Source organism: Homarus americanus, unplaced genomic scaffold (assembly GCF_018991925.1).
Source record: "Homarus americanus isolate GMGI-L3 unplaced genomic scaffold, GMGI_Hamer_2.0 scaffold367, whole genome shotgun sequence".
In the NCBI taxonomy this organism is placed as follows: domain Eukaryota; kingdom Metazoa; phylum Arthropoda; class Malacostraca; order Decapoda; family Nephropidae; genus Homarus; species Homarus americanus.
In genome coordinates, this window is record NW_024743709.1 from 10,109,726 (window position 1) to 10,128,491 (window position 18,766).

The following is an 18,766-nucleotide window of genomic DNA, read 5'->3' on the forward strand; positions in this document are numbered from 1 at the left end:
CATCTCCCCTACCCTCCAAGCCTATCCTCCTCTCCCCTACCCACCAAGTGTCTCCTCCACCCCCTTCCCTCCAAGGTGCCCCCATTAGATCTTAAGGCTCCTCTTTCCTAAAATTTACAAATCAAAAGCCAAAAGGGATTTATTTTCTCTGATGAATAATTGACTTCCATAGTTTTTATGAAATTATAACACCTGTCCATCTATATCAAGGTATTGCCATACAGAGGTACAACACATGATCAAGGTGTTGCCATACAGAGGTACAACACATGATCAAGATGTTGCCATACAGAGGTACAACACATGATCAAGATGTTGCCATACAGAGGTACAACACATGATCAAGATGTTGCCATACAGAGGTACAACATATGATCAAGGTGTTGCCATACAGAGGTACAACACATGATCAAGATGTTGCCATACAGAGGTACAACACATGATCAAGATGTTGCCATACAGAGGTACAACACATGATCAAGATGTTGCCATACAGAGGTACAACACATGCTCAAGATGTTGCCATACAGAGGTACAACACATGCTCAAGATGTTGCCATACAGAGGTACAACACATGCTCAAGATGTTGCCATACAGAGGTACAACATATGATCAACATGTTGCCATATACAGTACAGTACAGCTACAGTGATCTTGGTAGCGGAACAATTACATGACATATGAACACTTTGGTGTGTTGTGACAGCGGAACATTTATATACCACATGAACACTCTGTGTTGTACACTTATTGTGTTGCTTCTTGCTGCAGCGGCTGTGAGTGCCACATCCATACAAAGGATAATCGTATCTGCAACATTTATGTAGCATTAAGTTGTTACATAAGGTAGTCTGAGGAAGCGACGTGCTCAGTGTACAGGGAGGTGAGAGCAGCACAACAACACAGCGACGGTCGAGTAGGACTTGTGTCTCCACCGCCCCGTGTTAATTACCTTTAATTTACCAGATTGTCTCGTGTAACTGGTCCTCCCCCGGCACTAATAGTTAAACGAGATAATTTTCCAATGGTTTTTCCTTCCAAGATGCAATGTTTTTTGCACTGAAAGCTAACTTTTATTTTATAATACTAATAATGTCAAGTAGGCTATCCTATTCATTTATTTTATAGAACCATTTAGAGGTTCTAACAACAACGTCAACGAGAAAAGTCTACATTTCTTAGAGCATAAATTTTTTAAATTCAAGAAATATTTGAGAGAAAAGATAATAAAAACCTACATATGCATATTTAAATTATATAATAAGCTTTATATATTGGCAGTGGTGGTTTGTAAATGGTACAGCAGCAGTAATAACAGCAGAGGCAGAGAACACAATGGTACAGCAGCAGTAATAACAGCAGAGGAAGAGAACACAATGGTACAGCAGCAGTATTAGCGGCAGAGGCAGAGAACACAATGGTACAGCAGCAGTAATAACAGCAGAGGAAGAGAACACAATGGTACAGCAGCAGTAAGCAGAGGCAGAGAACACAATGGTACAGCAGCAGTAATAACAGCAGAGGAAGAGAACACAAGCAGTAATAACAGCAGAGGCAGAGAAACACAATGGTACAGCAGCAGTAATAACAGCAGAGGAAGAAAACACAATGGTACAGCAGCAGCAGAGGAAGAGAACACAATGGTACAGCAGCAGTAATAACAGCAGAGGCAGAGAACACAATGGCACAGCAGCAGTAATAACAGCAGAGGAAGAGAACACAATGGTACAGCAGCAGTAATAACAGCAGAGGAAGAGAACACAATGGTACAGCAGCAGTAATAACAGCAGAGGAAGAGAACACAATGGTACAGCAGCAGTAATAATAGCAGAGGCAGAGAACACAATGGTACAGCAGAGGCAGAGACACAATGGTACAGCAGCAGTAATAACAGCAGAGGCAGAGAACACAATGGTACAGCAGCAGTAATAACAGCAGAGGCAGAGAACACAATGGTACAGCAGCAGTAATAACAGCAGAGGAAGAGAACACAATGGTACAGCAGCAGTAATAACAGCAGAGGCAGAGAACACAATGGTACAGCAGCAGTAATAACAGCAGAGGCAGAGAACACAATGGTACAGCAGCAGTAATAACGGCAGAGGCAGGAGACAAAGCTCAGCCCGACTAAGTAAGGAGCCGGTACTTAGATGACGTCACGAGGCAGGGAGGGGGGGGAGGATGGAGGATAGAGAGGACTGAGACAATGGAACTGAGAAGTTAAATTCCACAGTGGGAAAACAGTATTGTACCTTTGTATCTGTTAATATTTTTAACAGTAGTTCCTCCCAGTAGATTTCAGTTAATTCTGCCTGAAATGAATTTAGCTGAGAAAAAATAAATAAATTCTTAATGTTCGTGGCATTGCGTGAGTATATCCTCCCACACCTCGGGGTATAATCCCAGGTGTAATGAAGGTTCTTTGTTACTGAATCAAAACATGCTCCAAATGCCTCTTTGTGAATACTGAGGACTTTTGTTGTTTTAAAACTTCCCTGCGGATTTAAGAAGTTCATTAAATACACATACACACATACATACAAACACACAAAGGTCGTCTATCGGACCTTGGAAGAACATCCTGGATGGAAAAGACAAGATTAAAACATTTTCTTAAAAGACAACATCTTGTATAGTAATTTTCTTGGAGTTTTAACTTTTTTGTCTTTTCCTTCCGTCAATCTTCCTAGCATCGTACGACCCTCCATCTTCTTAGCCTCGCACGACCCTCCATCTTCCTAGCCTGGCACGACCCTCCATCTTCTTAGTATATTATGTATGCTGCTATTATGTATGTGCTCCATTTATATTTATTCAGCCTAGCCCAATCCACATGCTTAATTAATGTGCCTCGACGTATGGAAGCTGCTAATGTATCACTTGCCATACGTCGTCCCACCCAGAGCACTACTCCCTTTGTGTACATATTCTTATCCAGTAAACCGAACCTCAAACTATACAGGTGTTTGTGTTCTCATACTTATTACCCAGAACACCTCATTCTTAGCATCGTACGACCTCCATCTTCCTAGCCTCACTCCATCTTCTAGCATCCTCCATCTTCCTAGCCTGTCCTCTTCCTAGCATCGTACGACCTCCATCTTCCTAGCCTCAACCTCCATCTTCCTAGCCTGGCACGACCTCCATCTTCCTAGCATCGTACGACCTCCATCTTCCTAGTCTGGCACTCCATCTTCCTCCTGGCACGACCTCCATCTTCCTAGCATCGTACGACCTCCATAGCCTGGCACGACCCTCCATCTTCCTAGCCTACGACCTCCATCAGCCCCTCGTAACGATCCTCCTCTTCCCTAGCATCGTACGACTCCATCTTCTCCACGACCTCCAACCTCCTCCTTCCCCCTACTCCCAACCTCTTCCCCAACCTCCTCCCCTATCCTTCAACGTCCTTCCTTTCCCTACCCTCCAACCTCTTCCCCTCCCCTACCCTGTAACCTCCCTCCAACTTCCTCCCTTCCCCTACCCTCCAGCCTCCTTCCTTTTCATACCCTGTAACCTCCTCCCCTCCAACTTCCTCCACCCTCCAATCTCCTCCCTTCCCTCCCCTTCCCAACCCTCCAACCCATTTCCTCTAAAAGTATAAACATCGAACTTTTTCTCCGCAGGTGAAATCTACATACTATTTGGAGCCAACAACAACAAATACGTATGACACAACAACAGACACAACATCAATAACAACAAAACACATACAAGGAAATAGCCAGAAAGACATAAATAAGCACACGAAAACAACCACAAGACACATGTAAGAACAACATGGCTCCATTTCAAACAGCACTGATCATTCGCTGCCAAACCTCACCCTACAGGTTAGGTGTCACAATATCAACTTTAGGTTAGGTTAGGTTAGGTTAAATAGTGAACTGTTCAGCACACATTATAAAACCATGATGAACACTCTTAATGTCCATAGTCAGTTGGTGAACATCTCTACAAGGGGTAAAAAAACGTCTGCGATAAACAAAGGATGCAGAAACAAACTCGGAGTTGTGCATGAATTGGTGCCTGTCTAGGCACATACACATCTTGATGTTTGTCTTAATACACACACAATTTGATGTCTGTCTAGGAACACACACACACACACGCACACACACACACACACACACACACACACACACACACACACACACACACACACACACACACACACACACACACACACACACACACACACACACACACACATTTTAAAATCTGTCCTAGTACACACACATGTATGAATTGGTGCCTGTCTTGGCGTGGGAGAGCATATAAACTCGATTTGGTGCACACATACATAAACCAATAATTATAAAACAGACGCAGGGAAAGGATCACAAGGTTTAAGGCCGGGCAGCTCACTGGACCAACTCTGTGTACAAACTGGAGAGAAAGTTTGAGGGATTTTTACGTCGATCCATTCGGGATTTACACAGCCGCTGAACTTTACATGTGTGTCAGAGGTAAAGTTCAGCGGCTATGCTACATGTGGCACAGCAACTGAGCTCTATATGTAGCATAACAGCTGAACTCTGTATGCAACACAGAAGTTAAACTTTGCATGTAACACAGCAGCTGAATTCTACATGTAACACAACAGCTGAACTTTACAAGTAACACAGCAGCTGAACTCTACATGTAACACAGCAGCTGAACTCTACATGTAACACAGCAGCTGAACTCTACATGTAACACAGCAGCTGAACTCTACATGTAACACAGCAGCTGAACTCTACATGTAACACAGCAGCTGAACTTTACATGTAACCCAGCAGCTGAACTTTACATGTAACCCAGCAGCTGAACTTTACATGTAACCCAGCAGCTGAACTTTGCATGTAACCCAGCAGCTGAACTTTACATGTTGTAGCAGCTGTAACCCAGCAGCTTGTAACCCAGCAGCTGAACCCAGCAGCTGAACTTTGCATGTAACCCAGCAGCTGAACTTTACATGTAACCCGCAGCTGAACTTTACATGTAACCCAGCAGCTGAACTTTACATGTAACCCAGCAGCTGAACTTTACATGTAACCCAGCAGCTGAACTTTGCATGTAACCCAGCAGCTGAACTTTACATGTAACCCAGCAGCTGAACTTTGCATGTAACCCAGTAGGTGTAATTTACAAAGTAGTACATCATCTGAAATCTATACATAGCACTTGTGATGGAATTTACAATGTGGTACAGTAGTTGTAATTGGAGAGATGCAAAATAAAAAACCCAAATCCCATCCGAATTCTCAAAAAAACTGGACTGCGGAAATACATTCAACTTTGAGTGAAGGGAACACCGCCGTGAACAAAAAAAAAAAAGGTACAAAAAAGTATGAAGGTAAAATGCATTTTACTTCGCATCCGCGTGCCTGGGCGCGCGCGTGTGTGTGTGTGTGTGTATGATTTTGAGAGAGAGAGAGAGAGAGAGAGAGAGTTATCAATGTCAATATTTCCCACAATGCACGTGTAGTCAAAACGTACAAGCAAACACATCACTTCACCAACTAGTATTACACACATATGACCTCTAAACAAAGCCGACCACACAAGGTTTAATCACCAGCGATCGATCAACGTAAGTTACACCACACAGTACGTGAGTCAGCCTCCCGTTAACATGGCAACGACAGACTTTATCTATTAACATCTTGTGTTAAGAAAAGACTGTAAACAGCAACTCAGTATACCTGAGGAAATTACCCTAATAAGCAGTGTTTAATTACAGGTAAAAGTTAGCAAGAGCATAATTACTTAAGGGAAGTCTTATGATAAAATGCCTTCCAGGGCTCAACTTCTCAGGAATCTTGGGGTATTTTTCTTTGCGGTGGAGATATTGATGGTATACTTAAGAGAAAAAAAATCTAGGGCAAGGACTTTTTTCCTCGCGTGAGAACTTAAGAGAAAAGATTGTTATGGAAAAATATTAAAAGCGGCAACTATTATGGTGGAAATATGGAGACATTTTTATGGCGGACACATGGGAAATTATTATGGTGGACACTTGGTGAAATATTAAAAGCGGCAATTATTATGGTGGACACATGGGGGAATCATTGTCAACAGATGGACAGGTGTTATGATGGACACATGTGACGGAGACACTTGTATAGCCAAATGGGTGTACAGTATCCAAACGTCCCTCGTGAAGACCCTTCCCCAGCCCAATGTGCTAGGTGGCGTCATGGTTGTCAAGGCTACAGTGGTGCTCGACGTCATGGTCGTCAACACTACAGTGGTGCTCGACGTCATTGTTGTAAACACTATAGTGGTGGACGGCGTCATGATCGTCAACGCTACAGTGGTGGTCGGCGTCATGGTCGTCAACGCTACAGTGGTGCTCGACGTCATGGTCGTCAACGCTACAGTGGTGCTCGACGTCATGATCGTCAAGGCTACAGTGGTGGACGGCGTCACGATCGTCAACGCTACAGTGGTGGTCGGCGTCATGGTCGTCAACGCAACAGTGGTGCTCGACGTCATGGTCGTCAACGCTACAGTGGTGCTCGACGTCATGATCATCAACGCTACAGTGGTGGTCGGCCGTCATGGTCGTCAACGCTACAGTGGTGCTCGACGTCATGGTCGTCAACGCTACAGTGGTGCTCGACGTCATGGTTGTCAACGCTAAGTGGTGTCGACGTCATGTCCGACGCTACAGTGGTGCTCGACGTCATGGTCGTCAATGCTACAGTGGTGCTCGACGTCATGATCGTCAACTACAGTGGTGCTCGACATCATGGTCGTCAAAACTGGGGGGTCGGCGTCATGGTCGTCAACACTACAGTGGCGCTTCGACGTCATGGTCGTCAACGCTACAGTGGTGCTCGACATCATGGTTGTCAACGCTACAGTGGTGCTCGACGTCATGGTCGTCAACGCTAGTGGTGATCGGCGTCATGGTCGTTAACGCTACAGTGGTGCTCGACGTCATGGTTGTCAACGCTACAGTGGTGCTCGACGTCATGATCGTCAACGCTACAGTGGTGCTCGACGTCAGTGGTCGTCAACGCTACAGTGGTGCTCGACGTCAGTGGTCGTCAACGCTACAGTGGTGCTGACGTCAGTGGTCGTCAACAGTGGTGCTCGACGTCATGGTGTCAACGCTACAGTGGTGCTCGAGTCATGGGTCAACGCTACAGTGGTGCGACGTCATGGTCGTCAACGCTACAGTGGTGCTCGACGTCATGGTCGTCAAACGCTACAGTGGTGCTCGACGTCAGTGGTCGTCAACGTGCTCGACGTCGCAGTGGTCGTCAACGCTACAGTGGTGCTCGACGTCATGGTCGTCAACGCTACAGTGGTGTCGACGTCGTCAACGCTACAGTGGTGCTCGACGTCATGGTCGGGTGGTGCTCGACGTCAGTGGTCGTCAACGCTACAGTGGTGCTGTCGTGGTCGTCAACGCTACGACGTCAGTGGTCGTCAACGCTACAGTGGTGCTCGACATCATGGTCGTCAAAACTACAGTGGGGTCGGCGTCATGGTTGTCAACGCTACAGTGGTGCCGACGTCATGGTCGTCAACGCTACAGTGGTGCTCGACGTCAGTGGTCGTCAATGCTACAGTGGTGCTCGACGTCATGATCGTCAACGCTACAGTGGTGCTCGACGTCAGTGGTCGTCAATGCTACAGTGGTGCTCGACGTCATGGTCGTCAACGCTACAGTGGTGCTCGACGTCAGTGGTCGTCAATGCTACAGTGGTGGTCGGCGTCATGGTCGTCAACGCTACAGTGGTGATCGGCGTCATGGTCGTCAACGCTACAGTGGCAGGCGGAGTCATGGTTGTCAACGCTACCGTGGTGATCGGCGTCATGGTCGCCAACACCACCGCTGGTGGAGACTTCACCAAGACGTAGGTAGTGATCCTGGTGATCTACATTGTATAGTATATTGACCAACAACTTGTCCACACTCAGGATAAGACGAATTTCGGCTCTCTGACTTTAACCATTGACATGTATCGACCATAAACAATAGGAAATGCGTAGAGCTATGGAAATTTTGAAGGCAATAAGGCAAGTATTCGGTAGGAAAAACACCAATAGCGAGGTAAGTGGCCTGAAAATGTCTGCGATACATAACTGTTGGTTAAAACCCTCACAGTTTCTCTCATGGGAAATAATCTCGGGAGATGTTTTCACTGAAAGTCTCGAACTCAGATATACTAATATCAAAACTGCATTATTTTCAGGGTACTGTGTTGTTATTTAGAATAATTGTGTTTGACAACTTCCTGGGTATGCATCTATTAATCATGGGATAATAAATGTAATTATGTTGTAAACTGACACAATATGTAGAGGCCCCAACCCATCCCCCTATCACCCCTGGAGTTAGTGACAGTTGCTTAGGCTTCGGCAGGAGGACGGAAAGACAGAGGGAGACATCATGACCAATGTATGTGTGTGCGACTTGGATGGGGGGGGGATGTTATCACAGTGCCTATATATCCTGGTTTAATATACCCTGTGTTATAACTGCACAGGTGTAACAGCTAAACTCTCCCCAACCTCTCTAACTCCCGTACACGCTGACCCCCCTCAACCCCCGTATTACTCCGCCAGCCACTCACACACCGGCCCCAGCCCTCCCGACCTCCTCCTCTCCTGCGCTCGTGACTGCTTCGGATTCAAGAGTAGATTCTCTGGGGGTTCACATCACACGTAGAGGGTGGATTGACATCGCTGAATGTAACAGATGCAAGTGGATGAGGCTGTACACCATAGTTCCATAGAGGCTGTACACCATAGTTCCATAGAGGCTGTACACCATAGTTCCATAGAGGCTGTACACCATAGTTCCATAGAGGCTGTACACCATAGTTCCATAGAGGCTGTACACCATAGTTCCATAGAGGCTGTACACCATAGTTCCATAGAGGCTGTACACCATAGTTCCATAGAGGCTGTACACCATAGTTCCATATCACGTAGGAAAATCGAACCCTCGTCGTTGTGGTTCATCATCGCCCACACGTCGCCAGCAGCGTCAGGGTAATATATGCACAATATTTCGCCTCCAGATTTTCTCCCTCAAGAATATTTATTGAATTTCCTCAAGCGGTAAATTTTATTTAAATGGAAATTTACCTTTTCTATATGACGACAGACAGGTGACCCACGCAGCCACTTCACCTACACAGATAGGTGACCCACGCAGCCACTTCACCTACACAGATAGGTGACCCACGCAGCCACTTCACCTACACAGACAGGTGACCCACACAGCCACTTCACCTATACAGATAGGTGACCCACGCAGCCACTTCACCTACACAGAGCCAGGTGACCCACGCAGCCACTTCCCTACACAGATAGGTGACCCACTTCACCTACACAGACAGGTGACCCACACAGCCACTTCACCTACAGATGGGTGACCCACGACCACTGACAGGCCACTTCACCTACACAGCAGCCACTTCACCTACAGACAGGTGACCCACACAGCCACTTCACCTACAGATAGGTGACACAGCCACTTCACCTACACAGACAGGTGACCCACGCAGCCACTTCACCTACACAGCCACCCACTTCACCTATGACACAGGAGCCAGGTGACCCACAGCCACTTCACCTACACAGACAGGTGACCCACACAGCCACTTCACCTACACAGACAGGTGACCCACACAGCCACTTCACCCCACAGACAGGTGACCCACACAGCCACTTCACCTACACAGAGCCAGGTGACCCAGACCTACACAGACAGGTGACCCACACAGGTGACCCACACAGTCAGATGACCCACACACAGCCAGGTGACCCACACAGTCAGGTGACCCACACAGTCAGGTGACCCACACACAGCCAGGTGACCCACACAGCCAGGTGACCCACACAGCCAGGTGACCCACACAGCCAGGTGACCCACACAGTCAGGTGACCCACACAGTCAGGTGACCCACACAGCCAGGTGACCCACACAGCTAGGTGACCCACAAAGCCAAGTGACCCACAGTCAAGTGACCCACAGTCAGGTGACCTATAGAGCCAGGTGACTCACACAGTCAAGTAACCTACAGAGCCAAGTAACTCATATAACCAGGTGACCCACACAGCCAGGTCCTCCACATAGCCTGGTAACCCACATCCAGGTGATCCAGTCCGGTAACCCACAAAGCCAAGTGACCCACAGTCAGTGACCCACAGTCAGGTGACCTCCAGTGACACACAGTCAAGTAACCTACAGAGCCAAGTAACTCATATAACCAGGTGACCCACACAGCCAGGTCCTCCACATAGCCTGGTAACCCACATCCAGGTGATCCAGTCCGGTAACCCTGTCAGGTGATCCAGTCAGATGTCCTACACAGGCAGGTAACCCACACAGTCAGTTAGCCCAGACACCCAGGTGAACCAACACAGCCAGGTGAACTAACACAGCTAAGTGACCCACACAGCCTGGTGATCCACATACCCAGGTGATTCACATATCCAGGTGAATCCACACAGCCAGGTGAACCCACACAGCCAGGTAATCCACACAGGTAGGTGAACCCACGCAGCCAGGTGACCCACACAGCCAGATGACCCACACAGACAGGTGTGTCCCTGAAACGGTGAAACCTGACACAGACATGCTTATGTGGATGCACTCTCACATAGGCCTCAGTGAACATGGCAGAGTTGATGTCTTGCCTTGGCTAAACTCACGCATAGCAAAATCAGTTAAATGCAATCTAGGCTTGTCAAATTGAACCCTTTTAGCTATCGTCAGAAAAGAACTTGTTAATAAATTTTCAGCAAGCAAAGAATTGCATAGGCAACAGTCAATCCACTGTCTACCATGATGAAATGTCTCAAGTAAAACATATACAGTATATAGATTATGGAAACAGATCAATAGATTGAAAGAAGTTGCAGCCACTAAACTAAGGTTAGGATACAAATACCCTTAGCACTTTAGCCCTAACGAAAAGAAGAGCAAAACTTAATGTAAAGTGTGTGGCCAGACACTGGTAGTATGCCCTTCATGCAAGTGTGAATATCTAAATAAACATATATTGGAAATTCTCTTCCATTAATACCACAATATTTTCACAACAGTGGTCTGTTACACACACCCTTTGTGACCTCTTCTATTTAATCCTTTTTGCTCTACTGCTCACAGTATGAGTACGGGGTGCACAGTAAACTAGCAGCAATCAGCAGCAAAATTTATTTTCAATGACAATTCCAAAATGAACACACTAAAAGTAGTAGATGGAGGTAAGAGCAGTCAAAGTCAAGTGGTTCAAGACAACTGGGATGGGTAAGACTTTATGTATTGACACTTGGAGTTAAGATTAAGGTTTTCAACTTCTGGATGAATTCTGGCGATAATGAACAAGCCGCCTTACAGTTAATGATTAATTGGTTTGTACTAATTTGTCATGTACAAGATAAGTAGCAATTAGTTTTTGTTTTTACTATATTTCATCGGAAAATGAAGGTGGTTATTTCCCTTGCCCGCTCTGTTCGTGCGCTAGTCAATAACGCCAGCCCCTCAACCATCGTAAGCTATAAACTCCATCCGTCCTGTCAACATCCTGACACTCAATGATCAAGATCGACAAACACTTGACTTTCATTACGCTGAAACGCCATTTCAGTTACATTCATTGGTCGAGAACACAGGCTCCATTACGGTGATTGGTCAGGCTTCTTACAGTTGACTTGTCAATAGAAGCCAGTTTCTTGAAGTTGATTAGTACAAATCACAAATCTGAGCTGATTACCTCGGCCTCACTCCAGTTTCTGCACTGCTACCATCTATACCTACTTCTATTTAATTATATCATTATCAAGAAAAACTTAATTTAAACTTTCTCTTTCGGTACAATAGTTAATGTGTACACTGGAAATTAGCATATCAGAGTAGACCAGGTGACCATCAGGTGTGAGGCAGTCCTTCTGACCCAGACTGTAAAGCGGTACCGGTGTCCTGACCCAGACTGTAAAGCGGTACTGGTGTCCTCCTGACCCAGACTGTGAGGAGGTACTGGTGTCCTGATCCAGACTGTGAGGAGGTACTGGTGTCCTCCTGACCCAGACAGTGAGGCAGTACTGTGGTCCTGATCCAGACTGTAAAGCGGTACTGGTGTCCTCCTGACCCAGACTGTGAGGAGGTACTGGTGTCCTGACCCAGACTGTGAGGAGGTACTGGTGTCCTGACCCAGACTGTAAAGCGGTACCGGTGTCCTCCTGACCCAGACTGTGAGGAGGTACTGGTGTCCTGACCCAGACTGTGAGGAGGTACTGGTGTCCTGACCCAGACTGTCAGTTGTAGGTGCTACATAAAAGCTCACTCTTCCTCAGTTTATAAGGTGTGACACCAGTGCCAGGAGAGTGTCAGATCTCTACCACGTCTGCCACACACTCACCACCCAGGTGCAGTATTGACAGGGAGGTGATGTATCTCCGATCAATAAGCACCTTGGAAAAACACAGCCATATTCTTAGGTAAATCTCAACTTCCAATATCCAAAGTGGGTAATATTGAGCTTCCCTCTCAGGCCTTCGGCTCCAAACTGCTTCACGGATATGAGAAGCAGTAAAGTCAACTCTTCATTTACGGTAATACGCCGACACTCATGCAGGAGATGGGACGAGAAGCTGTCGGGATGGGACGAGCACCTGGCGGGATGGAAGAAGCAGCTGTCGGGATGGGACGAGCAGCTGTCGAGATGGGACGAGCAGCTGTCTCGAGATGGGACGCGCAGCTGTCGGGATGAAACGAGAACTAGTCGGGATCGAATGAGTAGCTGGGAATAATGAGAAATAATCTTACACAATTGACACACCAACACACATACAGACACACACACACACACACACACACTCAAACGCACGCTCGCACACACACATACACTCACACACATCTCAGTGTCGTTCACAGCTGGATATAGAATCCCTAGAAGGAATTCAGAGGAGAATGAAAGAACAAATCCCGGGAATTTGGAACCTTGAGTACCGAGACAGGTTAAAGCATTTTAATTTGCACTCCCTCGAGAGACGTAGAGTGAGGGGCGATATGATCGAGGTGTATAAATGGAAGTCAGGGTAAAACAAGGGTAATATAACAAAGGTACTTAAATTATCCAACTAAGAACGAACTCGTAGCAATGGTTTTACATTAGACAAATTTAGATTGAAGCGAGATAGGTAAACACTGGTTTGGAAATAGAGTAGTGGATGAGTGGAACAAGTTACCAAACATCAGTTTTAACTCGAATACGCTGGATAGCTGCAAGCATACCAGTATGGGCCTATAAGCCCGCTGCAGTTTCCTCTAATCTTATGTTCTTTTGTAGTTTGTGAGTCAAATAATGTCTGGCACTTTCCCACTCGTTAGTCTGTCAACACGGTGTTACCGTTTACTATTGTGTATACTGTACTTATCCATCAACGTATAAATTAATATTTATTGTTCTCTTTTTTTTTTAATTCTATCATAGTCATCCATCACAGGTGTGACAAAAATATGCAAAAGACAAACACGTCAATGGTACACAAACACGTTAATGATACACAACAACATAATGGCTGCCCCTCGTGCACGAGGATGGTTTGTAGTAGTAGTTGAATAAGGGTGCGCAAAGTCCGAAGACTTGTTATTGATAAATTTGTTTTTAAGGGCGCGCCTCGCGCAAGACACGGGCGATTAAACCCCAAGGCGGAAGCGCGGATCGGGTTACCCTCGTGTCGGGGAGACAGTCAGCAGGCACAGAACTCGCAGCAACCGATGGATGTATATTTCCGACCCTCGTAGAGGAGTGGCGGCGACAAGCCCATATGGTTGCCGCCGCCGTAATATGCGTTCAACTTGTCGATGTATCTGGTATTCTTGCGATTCACATACGCCTAGGTGGCCCAAGGGCCACCTAGGCGTGATTGTTTTTAAAGTATAGCTGTCGCAACACAACAACTACACCCGGATACACAAACACATTAATGACACAAGCAAATTAACGACACAAACACACGTCAATGACACAAAAATACGTTAATGACTCACAAACACACGTCACTGACACGGTACGTAATTTTAATGTAAATCAAATTTAACTATATATTAGGGGATACTGGGCTAGTAGTCCATTAATCTGTATATTTTGAATCGCCCATAAAGTGCATATATTTGTGTGAACTTATTTGCATATATTAACAAACACATTCACCGGTATATTACGTGAAAAAATAAAGAGAAAAAAAATAATGATAATAATTTTAGCAGGAAGCTACAGACTACAGTATATGCCCATGCATTACTAACCTCAGACACCATACGGAACAGATGTAATACAAGTACAACAGACAGTTTGTGGCAGCACTAAAAAGTTTCCTCGAGTAGCGGTTTAATCAGTATGAAAGTAAACTATTTCACTTTGCTGCTGTACTTGACCCAGGGTCCAGATCGTTGCCGTAGACTGATGGTAACTCTGAAATCGTTGTTTGCGATGTATGATTGTGATGACACCTTTTTAGCACTTCTTAAGGCGATTAAAGTCTGTTATTCATTCTTTACTGATAAAGTCATAACTTGTTTTGGTTTTTGGTGTAACTATGAGCATTACAATGAACTAGGTGGCGTACCGGGGTTGCCCTGTAGTCTCGTTCGGCGAAGTTCTGAAGGTCTGCTAACTGCCTCATCTCCCTGGTCTAGGTGATTTTGTTTGGGTAAGGTGCCTTTGGGTTCTGCTTGGCAGAGTCCTGAAGGTCCAAGGAGTACTTAACCCAAGATTTTAAAATACATCACACACAGACTACGCAACACAAACATAAAACACAACACTCACGCATAAATACACAATTACCGATTCACTTTACGACCACTTTCGTCTCAGTTTTGTGCTTTATTGACCTACTACAACCTGCCGCCAGGAAGCCAATGGCTACAATTTGGACCCTTCCGCTGTTGCTCACAGGGAGAAGGATACCTTCATTATTTATATTTTCTGTGTGAGGAGACGGGTAAGACTGGCCAAGACGCTAAGCTTAAACGACAATATTCCTGTTCCTTTACCGTGGAGAGGATAAATATGGCAGGAGAATAATCGTCTCTAATTACTAAAAAATAATACAAGTACTGTACGTATATTTTCCTTAAAATATTATTGCTAATATATGTTCATATGAGCTTTAGGAACAATACAAAATTAGTTCTAAATATTACACTAAAAAAACGTAAAACAGTATAGGCTAATATTCCATTAAATAAGACAATGAATTTTTCAAAATAATATTGTAAAATAATAAATGTCCAGCGTCATCATCCCTATAATCGGATCTTATCACTAGCAATAACGTCGTCTATAATTGCCTCGACACTTATCCCTTAGAATAGGTTCTCTCCTCCTTCCTTAGCTGTTGTGATCTGATTACGTTAAGGATGTGGATGGTTACCACGACTAAGGCTCTGTGCTAATAGGCGAGGGAGTGGGAGGCTTTACTAACAGGGGAGTAGCAGTGATGGGGGTAGAGGGAGGAGTGTGGTGCTGTGTAGGGAGGAGGTAGAGAGAGGAGTGTGGTGCTGTGTAGGGAGGAGGTAGAGGGAGGAGTGTGGTGCTGTGTGAGGAGGAGGTAGAGAGAGGAGTGTGGTGTTGTGTGGGGAGGAGGTAGAGGGAGGAGTGTGTGGTGCTGTGTAGGGAGGGAGGTAGGGGAGGTGTGGTGCTGTGAGGAGGAGGTAGAGAGGGAGTGTGGTGTTTGTGTGTGGGGAGGAGGTGGGGAGGAGTGTGAAAGGTGCTGTGTTTGGGAGGAGGTAGAGAGAGGGTGTGGTGTTGGTGTGGGGAGGAGGTAGAGAGGTGTGGTGTTGTGTGGGAAGGGAGGGTGGGGGGAGGTGTGGTGTTGTGTGGGGGAGAGAGGTGGGGGAGGTGTGGTGCTGTGTGGGGAGGGAGGTGGGGGGTGTGGTGCTGTGTGGGGAGGGAGGTGGGGGAGGTGTGGTGCTGTGTGGGGAGGAGGTGGGGGTGTGGTGCTGTGTAGGGAGGGAGGTGGGGAGGTGTGGTGTTGTGTGGGGAGGGAGGTAGAGGAGTATCATTGTTGTGTGTGGGGAGGTGTGGTGCTGTGTGGGGAGGAGGTGGGGAGGTGTATTGTTGTGTGTGGGAGGAGGTAGAGGGAGGAGTGTGTTGTTGTGTGGGGAGGAGGTAGAGGGAGGAGTGTGTTGCTGTGTGGGGAGGAAGAAATAGTATCGAAAATAAATGAGAATAAAGAGTCGACGAACAAAAGTAGATGCTGAAAATATGGAAAAAGAGAGTGAGAGAAAAAGCATAAAGGGAATATTTTAGCAAAGAATAAAAATATATAAGAGACTGATGGCATGCATTGTGGTGTAAAGGTGATTAAGGGTGGGAGTAAATGATGATGAGTGTGTAGTGGAGAGGAGAAGATGGTGGTGATGTGGTGAAGAGGGAGAAGATGGTGATGGGGAGATGATGATGTTGGTGATGTGGTGGAGAGAGAGAGAGAATGATGATGAGTGTGTAGTGGAGAGGAGAAGATGGTGGTGATGTGGTGAAGAGGGAGAAGATAGTGATGGGGTGGTGAATAGCTGATGATGTTGGTGATGTGGTGGAGAGGGAGAAGATGGTGATGGGATGGTGAATAGATGATGATGTTGGTGATGTGGTGGAGAGAGAGAGAGAATGATGATGAGGTGGTGATAAGGGAGAGGATAGTGGTTTGGTTAAGATAATATAGTATTGGTGAAAATGAGAAGACGCTGGTGGTGGTGACAAGAGCAACGTGATGGCTAACCAGTTCGGTGTAAAAAAGAACGGAGTGGGTGTAGGAGGTAGTGGGTCATGGGGGGGAGACAGTCACCAGGTGTTGTGGGAAGGAAACTGCCACCAGATGTTGAGGAGATAAAACAGTCACCAGGTGTTGTGGGGAAGAGACAGTCACCAGGTGTTGTGGGGAGGAGATGGTCACCAGGTGTTGTGGGGAGGAGATGGTCACCAGGTGTTGTGGGGAGGAGATGGTCACTAGAGGTGTTGTGGGGAGGAGATGGTAAATAAGTGTTGTGGGAAGAGACAGTCACCAGGTGTTTGTGGGGAGAGATGGTCACTTAGTGTTGTGGGGGAGATGGTCACCAGGTGTTGTGGGGGAGGAGATGGTCACCCCTAAGTGTTGTGGGGGAGGGAGATGGTCACTAAGTGTTGTGGGAGAGATGGTCACCAGGTGTTGTGGGAGGAGATGGTCACTAAGTGTTGTGGGGAGAGATGGTCACTAAGTGTTGTTGTAGGGAGGAGATGGTAAATAAGTGTTGTGGGGAGGAGATGGTAATAAGTGTTGTGGGAGGAGACAGTTACCAGGTGTTGTGAGGAGATGGTCACTTGCTAAGTGTTGTGGGAGGGAGATGGTCACTAAGTGTTGTGGGAGGAGATGAGTAGAGAAAATAAGTGTTGTGGGGGGAGACAGTCACCAGGTGTTGTGGGAAGGAAACTGCCACCAGATGTTGAGGAGATAAAACAGTCACCAGGTGTTGTGGGGAAGAGACAGTCACCAGGTGTTGTGGGGAGGAGATGGTCACCAGGTGTTGTGGGGAGGAGATGGTCACTAAGTGTTGTGGAGAGGAGATGGTAACTAAGTGTTGTGGGGAGGAGATGGTAAATAAGTGTTGTGGGGAGGAGACAGTCACCAGGTGTTGTGGGGAGGAGATGGTCACTAAGTGTTGTGGGGAGGAGATGGTCACTAAGTGTTGTGGGGAAGAGACAGTCACCAGGTGCTGTGGTGAGGACCTTAGTGGCCGTCACCACACGCTCTGGAGGTCACGACCGCCTCAGTGAGAGATGTTGGGTAGTGGACCAGAGTCTGACGCTCGCGACGAGTTATTGAGAATCTCAGGGAAAACTTTGAGAAAAGAAACTGTTCTCTTATATTTTATATTCTTTCCACAGTAACCTGGCCCGTAGGCCCCTCCCCTCTTCTAAACTAATAGCTGATTGGTTCATAGAAATTTTTAACTAAATGTGTTCACAATTGGTAAGCAGACCTGTTATTATCTAAAATAATGTTTATTATGTGGATTATCAAAATGTAAAGCATTTCATAGCATTAACACTTCAGAGAGGATATTTTAAAATTTAAAATATTTATTATAAAAGGTCGATATAAATATGCGTTTCGCCGCTTTTGCAGTATATGCGCAGCCCGGGGAGAGGTAAAACGCTTAGGGGAACCAACCAGTTATTTGTAACTACAGACGAGGGACGGGGCTTACGGGTCAGCTTAGCGTGGAAATACTATAGTGAACAGCTTTTGTGTTATTTTGGGGGGAAGGTGTAGAATAATAATGAAGGAAAAATTTACTTGTTCATATAATGATTTTTTTAAACAGCAGTTAAGAGAGCGTTAGCATTCGGCTTTCTTTAGTTACAACAAGAACCACCATTACTGTTATTACCAGGACCGTCACGATTTAAGTGGCAAATGGGATCTAAAAAGAAATTCTCACTTGGTATTTCCATTATATTATACATTAAAATATAAATAATCAAATGTGAATCAAAATCTTGTTGCAGTAGAGTCATTGAGGTACCATGACTTTAGTAGATTAAGAAAGAAACCTGAAATGATGTAAGATACAGGGATGTACTTTACCAAGAATATAAGAAGATTAAGTGGGGGTTCTTCTTCAGTCTGCGAGGCTTATATTCACTACAACATGAAGCCGAAGTTTTTAATTTCCTGTATACATGATGTACTGTTATAGTCAGTATCTAAGAGGTAGTCAGACAGTTGGTTAAATTATAATATGAATCTGTAATAAGAACTTATCTA